Source organism: Hyposmocoma kahamanoa, unplaced genomic scaffold (genome assembly GCF_003589595.1).
Source record: "Hyposmocoma kahamanoa isolate Upper Pololo Valley unplaced genomic scaffold, ASM358959v1 93, whole genome shotgun sequence".
NCBI classification, from domain to species: Eukaryota; Metazoa; Arthropoda; class Insecta; order Lepidoptera; family Cosmopterigidae; genus Hyposmocoma; species Hyposmocoma kahamanoa.
The window spans coordinates 11,797,864-11,807,479 of NW_020654810.1; the positions used below are offsets into that span (position 1 = coordinate 11,797,864).

General features: G+C 33.9%; 1 non-coding gene across 1 annotated transcript; it reads left to right on the forward strand.

Moving 5' to 3' along the window:
• The first annotated feature begins 8,951 nt into the window (after positions 1-8,951).
• On the forward strand, positions 8,952-9,024 carry Trnar-ccu. The gene has a single exon. It is a non-coding gene; the product is annotated as a tRNA-Arg (tRNA).
• Positions 9,025-9,616: the final 592 nt, after the last annotated feature.

Consider the following 9,616-nt stretch of genomic DNA (forward strand, 5'->3'; position numbering starts at 1 on the left):
AGTGGCTGAAAGATTATTTTTTATAATACCAAGCGACGCGACGAACAAGTCGTGCACCTCACCAGGCGACATGCCTATTCATAACAGTTGCAGTGCCACTCAGAGATTTAAATCGCAAAGATCTTACTTAGGGGCACTTTCACTGCGCCCGTCACCGTGAGTCATAAGTTGACAAATTCCTTGTGCCTATAATTTCGTCAGCATCCTTACGAGGGTGAATTTCACTTTCCGAATTTCAATGGCACTTTTGAGTGATTTTTGTAAAACCCTTTTTTCTGGTTTTAAGGTCTTAAACGTACAAATGAGTTCAAGCAATCTCAATAATTATAAAATCACAGAAATACTTATGTTAAATACAACAAAAAAGAACCGATATTTTAGGTCACATGAATGAGATTGCAGTAACACGAATGATTTTCTCATAAACATAAATGAGAAAGACGGCACAGTAATGAGAAATTATTATTACAACATACATTTTATCGTTCACAAAAGAACATGTAACAACATTTAACAAATTATATAAATATTTAACATGTAACAAATATTTTAATATAACTTCTTGTATCAAAACTCTTCTCATCCGTGTAAATACATCTATCTATCTATATGGAATTAATAAATAAATCTAAATAAGTATTTTGTTAATGTCACATAAACTTTGTTGTACATCAATATATCATCATCACCACCATCAACATCATCATCATGATCACTATTACCATCAGCATCATTACCATTCACATCATCATCACAATCATGTCATCATCACCACCATCACCATCTAATTGTTATATTTCAAGTAAATATTTGTCTTAAAGTAACTATTTGACTTAAAAGTAGACAAGAATGAGAGCGATAATAATGATATTTGGATACATTTTTAATTGTCAAGTGTATAAAATATGCTGGACCGTTATAAAAGTTCGTGTATTTTAAAGTTCCCTTTATCTAATTAATGTACAAAGTTTATAAAACTATTACTTAATACTTACTTAGATGGATTGCTTTACATGAATGAGAACGATATATATTTTGCTAAAACGGAGATGCACAGGTTACTTCACTGTATACACTGAAGTGAAGGTGATGCGGTATGAACTTTTGTTATTAGGAGGCTTTTAGTTGAATTGACACTAATGATAAGAAAAATTGAAACACATTTTGTATTCCCAAGAAAACATGTTTGTTTATAATAAATTAGAAACTTACGGTATGTATTCGACGTGTAAGTTATTAGAGTTTATCCTCGATGGGAAATATTGCGATTTCCACGAGTGTTTAATTTTTTTCTTATTTTCTTAATGTTAGGGCGACGTGGAACAGGCTCCCATGAATGAGAAATAGCTCACTTTTTAATTTTTATTTACTTACTGTGACGTAGTAAATTAGTCTTTTTATGTGTAACACAGACTAAGTAAGCAAGCAATCATATTAAATAAATAATGCATTCATGTAATAACATAAAAGTTATTGAAAGGGACAAATTTTTGGAGGTTATCTGAAAATGACCCACGAACGAACTCTTTCACAAAGAGCTCTACTGCTACTAAAAACGTTTTAAACTTGAAAATTATTTCTTTGTGTTTATTCGATCTTTGTATCAATAATAACAACAAACTAGTAGAGCATTTTCATAATAATTGTAACTTTAGGAAATGAAACTATTTTTCCGGATTTAAATCGCGTATATTTGTTTTTTCAAACAAACCGACGTTTCGGGGCCTTTACAGGTCCCATTGTCACGGTTGACTCGTCGGTCAACAACAACAACAAAATACCAGTTTGTTTGAAAAAACAAATATACGCGATTTAAATCCGGAAAAATTGTTTCATTTCCTATGTGTAACAATCGCGAAAACCTAATAACTCGAATTGTAACTTTTTTTGTAAAAAAGACCAACCTAAAAAGTTTGTGGAATTACATCTATTTGCCAAGATTTACTGAGATCGGTTACCGGAAAGTGCGCAAAACCGGATTCATCCCCTAATTTCCCGCCCTTAGAGGTGGAATATTTTCTTCAAATTTAAATGGGACCAATACTGAGGTACCCTCTTTCCAACAAAAAGAATCATCAAAATCGGTTCGCAAATGTCGGAGTTATCACGTCACGTACAAACCACGCATACGCATTGAGAACCTCATTCTTTTTTAAAAGGCGGTTAAAAATAAATTAATGTTGTGGTAGTAAAAACATCTTAATATTCAATAAAAAATTATGTTGCAGTTAATACCATTGTGGTATCAATAGTATATACAATAGGGATTTATCTAGTAAGTCAACATAAAGTAAGTTACATAGGACGCACTATAAGTTTCCGGAACTGGCCACTTACATAAACAATATTTAAAAAGTAATTACAATATTTGAAAATGGAACTTTCTGGCTGTACAATACAGTTTGTTTGTTTCATCTGACTGTCACTTGTTTTTACATTGTGGCGTCATATTAGAAATTGGTTATCTACATCACAATAGATTTAACTCGTTATTCATTCCGGAAACTTATAGTGCGCCGCACGTACTTAGTGTTTTTTTAATTTTTAACTGCCTCTGTGGCCGAACGGTTACCATGCCGGACTGCCATGCAGAGGTCCCAGGTTCGATTCCCGGGCCGGGAGAAATATTTGTATGGCCTACATTTATTTGTCTCGTGAGTTTGGATGTAATTTGTAATTGTCTATTTGTGTGTCCATGGCACCCGCGACACAGGGTTTCCCTAGTGCGGGGCTATGTCGAGTGTATGCGTTATTATTATTATTATTAATATTAATTAAAAAGAAACGAAATCGAACTTTAATCAACTTCAAAAAAAAGAAGGAGGTTCCCACGCCAACTTTTTTTGTATGTACGAGTATGTTACGCGAACCGATTTTGATGATTCTTTTTTTGTTGGGAAATGGCAAACTGCTGATTTCAATAAAACTTGGAAAATAGATGTAACTCCACGAAGTTTTGAGATCGGTTTTTTTAGTACTCTACACTGAGATTATTTTATTAGCCCTTCTTATACATAAGTTGCTTGCAACATCGCAGAGGTAAACTAAAGTGTTAGACGTGTCGACCTTGGAACTGCACTTGCTCTCCCTCCTACTCCCCCTCCCGTCTTTTACATGCCTCCACTACTCCGCTGCTCCGCCTGTAGCTACCCGCAATCCCCCTCTCGCATAGCTTTGTCCTAGGGCCGTCGGCGTGACCTAACTCACGCTTTGTTAGGCAGTAAGTATTTATTTACGAGTACTTGTTACCTCTGCTCTGTTGACCACCAAGTCGAGTACAGAGTACTTCCTGTTTTGTGACGTTTGTATAGGTTGTTGTTAAAGGTTAACTTGGAATTTGAACGAACTCCCACTTACAAAATTTTTATAAAATATTGTATAACTCGAATAAGTTTTCAAGGAATTCATTATAGAATTCATTTTTTTCTTAATGTTACTTTAAGCTATTCAGGATTGACTTATGTCGATACGATGAATTTCTGAGAATTCCATGCAACGATTCCACTCTTGTTACATTGTATTAAATCGTAAAATTCCAGAATTCTCAGCTCATCACAATGGGCCTAAACTAATTCGTGGTGAAACTAATTTCTTGAAAAGTTAATAGTTCCGCAGTTTAAATATAGTTTTTTTTTGCATGAAGAACTTTCTATTTTATTTTTTATCTTAAAATATGCGAAAATTTAACAATATAGTTCCAATCATTCTCTACCAAAGAAATTTTACGAGCAAAGTGACGGCAAATAATCATTTATTAAAAAAATCAGTTCGGTATTCCACAAATTATTTATATGTCCATGAATTATCAGTTTGTTGCCACTATGCGACCATCGCTTACAGACGCGTCAAAAGAGAATAACTGCCGGTGATTAATTATTATGGAAATCAAACCTCGCCTATAGATAGAACACCCAAATTTGGTTATTCATCGGCTCTGTTATCAACGATTAAAAGTTCTTATTTCACATGAGCACCGTGCAGCAATTTAAATGTATTAAAGTGTCCAAAGATCCATAATCTCGGAATAGCCCAAAGCTGATCCTGGGCCTTGAAAAGTCGGAATAATACAGACGGAATAATAGAGATGCTACAGAGCGAAATAAGAATGACCTAGAGTGCATTTAATGTTATTTAAGCGTCAAAAGTTTGTAGATTCAAAGTTTTTTGATGAATGTTAAAATCTTAAAACTTTTGTCATTTGGCGTTATATTAGTTTGTTGAAATTTAAATGCGAAGACACTTGGAAAACTTAATAATATAATGACGTATAGTTACCACATTTTTACATCGATGAAGTGCGTTTTCCATTTCAGTTTATGTGTTATATAAATAAATTAAAATATGCTTACGTCCTCTCGACAAGAGCAGAGTCAAAAAATTAGATGAACCTGTAAATTGACATCAAAACCCGTCCGAAACTCTGAGTCGGTTCTTTTTGTTAAATAAAAAGAAGTGCAAAATGTTTATAGGTCCCGGAGGTTCGCGTGGAATCCCGCACAATTTGTCAGTCTGCCGCACAGACCGGCTCGCCGCCGGCAATACTTTTAACCTTTTCCTCTCTTTTTGCGATTTTCGATTAGGATACAAACGCCATTTCGTTATTACAGTTCTTCTTACTTAAGAATAAAAACAAGCAGCAAAGTTGGCCAGACGACAGTGATTAACTTTAAAATGTTATATTGCCAAAATTGTTGATCAAAAGCCGTTAAAATGCTGCAAAAACTATATTCAAAGAGATTCAAAGGCAAACGAGCTTGTGAATTCCAACAACCAATTTCTGTTGAGCTGTAGTAATCCTTGCTTTGTTGTAAGAAAATGAAATAGGTGATATTAAAGTGGTAGATCATGCGAAACTGGTGATGTTTTGTGCACAGGAATATTGCATGATGCATCGCAGCTAATGACCGTTGATTGATATTTATGAGTTTGGAAGCGAGTGCTATCGCATGACATGCGTCGGCGGTATGACTCAATCAGCCATCCATTAGTGGTGAAATAAAAAAAAAATATAAGATTAGTTGAAAAACGTTGTCACTAAGTTACCACCGGTCTAGTTAGAATTAAATACGGAATGCGCCATGAAGGAGTTACAGTGGTAAGAATCTAACTAATCTGCTTTTGTCATGGGTCTTCCTCCCCTTCAATGCAAGATATTTTGAAATGAAAAATATAGTGTGATGCCTGCCTACTCAGATAAGTTCTGTATAGGTAGAGTTCTTTACCACCAGGACATAATGCTGATATTAATAATATGCTAACCTTGCTTAGTGCAATCCACCGAGTGACTTTGTTAATTACTCTTTGACTTACACAAAGGGATGCACTCGGTAATTAAACTGGTATTCGTAAAGTTAGATAAATTGAGTTAGATTGATTGATTGAAAATACACGGTTGCGATGAGTTTATTTTTGTAAAAAAAAAATAAGGTTAAGCTAAATCCTTTGGAAGATGAGTTATGAACGAAGGTTTAGGTTTTTTGTGTGGATCATATTCAATTCAGGTAGCACATTAATAACCTACTTAATTACGAAAATACCTGACACATTTCGGCAATACCTCTTTATTTTTTACGAAAACAAAATAGTTTGTCATTATCATTGAAAGAGTAAACGATAGTCAATTTTACGACTTAATAAATACGGCCCGATTTTGAAAGTTTATTCGAAGCACACATATTATGTAAATGCTGGGACTTTTCCACGATTATCCTTCGATGTTGTAGTTGGTCCCATCTTTGCGCTTCGTCGGAATATCAAACTTAATTTCAAATGCGTACAACGTGACTGACACTCGAATATCACCATTCACCATTTCAAAGCAACGATTCAATTGCTTTCCAGCTACAATGTTAGATGGACATTAATGTTTAAATCATGTGTAACTAGCCATAATTTAATATAAAAGTGTTTATTACAAATGTAAAGGACACTAATGTATTCAAATTTCCATTACGTGTAAGTGACACCAAACCATGTCTGGGTCTCAGAAAAAATACGGCCACATGATTCTTTTTTTTCGACTTTATTTTTTTTGTGTGTATGTTTTTTTAATCGGAGGCGATTACTAGGCATTTGTGAATCGATTTCAATGACATTCTTGGAAAGGGGGTACCTTAGTATTGGTCCTAAATATCTCATAAATATCCCACTTCTAAGGGTGGCAAATTAGGGGTTGAACCCGGTTAATTGAATTTCAATAGATGTGATTCCACTAACCTTTGAGGTAGGTTTCTTTCAAAAAAGTTGTAATTATTACGACATGAAAATTTATTCATTTTGCACGGCAATTAATTTTCGGAATAAACTATTATTCACACATAAACCTTTCGGCCCTATGACAAAATTATAATAACATACATGTTAATTTATGTAGATACCGTTACTGATAATGCGTAAATTATTTTAAAAGGATCACAGGGGTTTGATAGAATTGGCAAGTTTTCGGTAATGGAATATTTCCAAATTTCTTATTAATGATTCTGATAGCTTTATTTGTGTTTGTTTTCGGGCTTTTCGGATTCTGACTTGTTGTAACGTCCATGGTCTCGACTACTAAACAAAACTAGTCTCTTAAGTAAAATACGTTTTTATACATTATTCAATCCCGATTTTAAAATCAAATGTGTTAAATCATTGGATTTTGATAGCTTTTTGTATTGTAAGTTACATCAAAAGAAGAACAAGAGACGAGTCGCTTAGTAGCACTAATAAGAAATAGTAACCTTGTCCGATTTCTGTACGCTGGCAAAATCGCGAAGATTTGCGATGTTTTAGGTGAGTATGTCAACAATTGAAATGCAGGTCGAGTTGCTTAGCATAATCGCGTATGCAGCTGAAGCCAATCAGTGTTAAATCACCGACATGTCGTAGGTGTTTTGTAGGAAGGGCGAAACCGCCATTCTGTGAACGTACTTATTACATAGTCTTGAGTTCATGCAATACAATATATTACTAACTTGTCATTGTAAACCTTAAGTAACCAAAATTGACTAGAAATAAGATTGAAAAGAACATAATATCGACGTTCGATAGCTATCGAGAGATATCGATAGATATCTCGAAAAATTTTACTTGTAAAGTTCTATTTGCAGCACTTTTCTGTGTGTTTCGTCAAAAATCGACGCTGTATAACAAAAACATATCGTCGCAGCATTGTGACTCCTAGACCAAAAAATTCGGATTCTTTTTCTGATTCCAAAATTTGTAAAAAAGTAATTTTCTCAATTTTTCGAAATACGACAAGATTGCTTTCCAGAGTCGAAAGCTAAAGTATTTTTAAATCTGCCGTGACCATGGGACTTAATTGTAAAAGGCCCGGAACGTTGATTTGTTAGAGAAAAAAATATTATACCTATATAAGCAATTTACATCCGCACTCGTCACACGCCCTTACTCCACGTGCCGCCCCATTCTACTTACTATGGGAAGAATGTAGTGTTGTCACGAATTGTCAACAGTTATAATGTGCACTTTAATAAAATTGACCCTTTCATTGGTAGTAAAGAAAAAAGGTTTCTTAAAAAATATTAAGTCTGTAGATCAAATAGATAAATCTACACCGCATGTAATGTTTTTTGAATATATTTATACGGTACATAATCTGCACATGTTTTCTGAATGTTTTAATAAATAATTGCATGCATAAATACATGTGAAGTATTCATACATAAACATATGTTGTCGATTATATATTATATAATATGTCGTTACTTATACATTAAATATATATTATTAATATATTTAACATCACGACAAATTAGTTATCGACTTTCATTTTAAACTTTAATTAAAATTTAAAATTCTCTAAGCCCACTACTAATTTTGTTTTGTTCTGATCGTTTATAAGGCTTCAATAATTTAAGTCATTGTCTATAATAATAATAATAATAACGCACACACTCATCATAGCCCCGCACTAGGGAAACCCTGTGTCGCGGGTGCCATGGATACATACATAGACAAACACAAATTACACCCAAACTCACGAGAGAAATAAATGTAGGCCATACAAATATTTCTCCCGGCCCGGTAATCGAACCTAGGACCTCTGCGTGGCAGTCCGGCATGGTAACCGTTCGGCCACGGAAGCAGTCTATAACTATTTTGGCCTAAGTTATTAAAGACAAATATTATTCTTTGAGATGTTTTTAAGTTGGCTGTTGTTATTCCTTAATAATAAAGTTATAAAAAAAAGTAAAGAAAAAATAGTTTCATTACCTAAACCCTAAGAACTCGATATCTAAGAAACTTGCGTAGTTATTGTAATTGCGGTATACTTATTTGTTATTACAGACTCGTGATAATAAAACTTCAATTTTGAACTCTATAAGCGCATACCTACGAGCGTAACATAATATTATACAAAATACATTGTTAATTTCTACAAAAAAAAAATCATTGACTATTATTTATTACATTCTTTACTCGTTAGATTATCGACAAATATCAATGAATACCACCTATGTACAAGTGTCTTTTTGAAATTGTGAACCAACTACTTACATTGTGATTTTACCGTATAGTTATGCACATTTTCTAAGTACGTCAATACATTTTTCCAAGCCTTTGTTCCTAAATTAGACATCGATTGACCTGAATCCTTTGCAGCATCAAACAAGAGCTCTCCACAGTGCAAGCACCCTCCACTGCATCCAGCGCACAGCCTCTTGCTGATGTAATGGGGATTTTAACTTCCTACATAATGGCTTTAGGGTCTTTTCCTACTTGTAAATGTACCTTTTTTCTATATGGCAGGCAACTAGAGATTTTTTGGTATTTAATATTATACATTTAGTAAAATGAATAGGTCGGTCGTGTAATAATTCAAAATGATGGAGTAAGGTAAAAGCATGATTTAAAAAAAGATACGATACCTAACCTTTTTTTTAGCCTCGGTGAACTTCTTCAAAGTACACACAGGGTGTAGGGTTAATTCCCACCCCATTGCGTGAGCCCCTGTGGCCTAATGGATAAGGCATCGGCCTCCTAAGCCGGGGACTGTGGGTTCGAGTCCCACCAGGGGTAGACTTCACTTAAATGTTCCTTTTTTTTTAAATATCACGACGTGTTTTTCATATATACGAGTGTCTAAAACCATAAAGTATGTGTTTAGTAAGAAAATAAAATAAAAAGTAGGTAATAGTGAATTAAAAATTAAATGTTAGAAAAAAATCGAAGCAGTGCCTAATTGTAACATCAATTTCATAAAAGTACGAGGTAATACTTACCATGGTCTTTAAATAATTTATACCTATGTGCTTCGTTACATTTTACGTTACGTTTGATTTAATTTTTTTTTGTGTTTTTATGTTTTTATGTGTATTTTATAGTGACGCAATACAACACTTTCATTCAAAAAAAAAAAACAAAAAAAATGCATTCGTACTTTCGTGCTTAGTATACAAATATGAATTAAGATGATAATAAACTACAAAGACCGCCGCCGTGGTCGAGTGGCTTGCACACCGTTTTTCATTGTATAGTCGCCATCTTTGATGTTCGATTAGTGAAAAAAACTTTGTTTTTTTTATAATATCAAGGGACGAACAAGTCGTGCGCCTGACGGTAAGCTACGTCAGTCGATAACAGTTGAAGTGCCACTCAGAACTTCAAATCG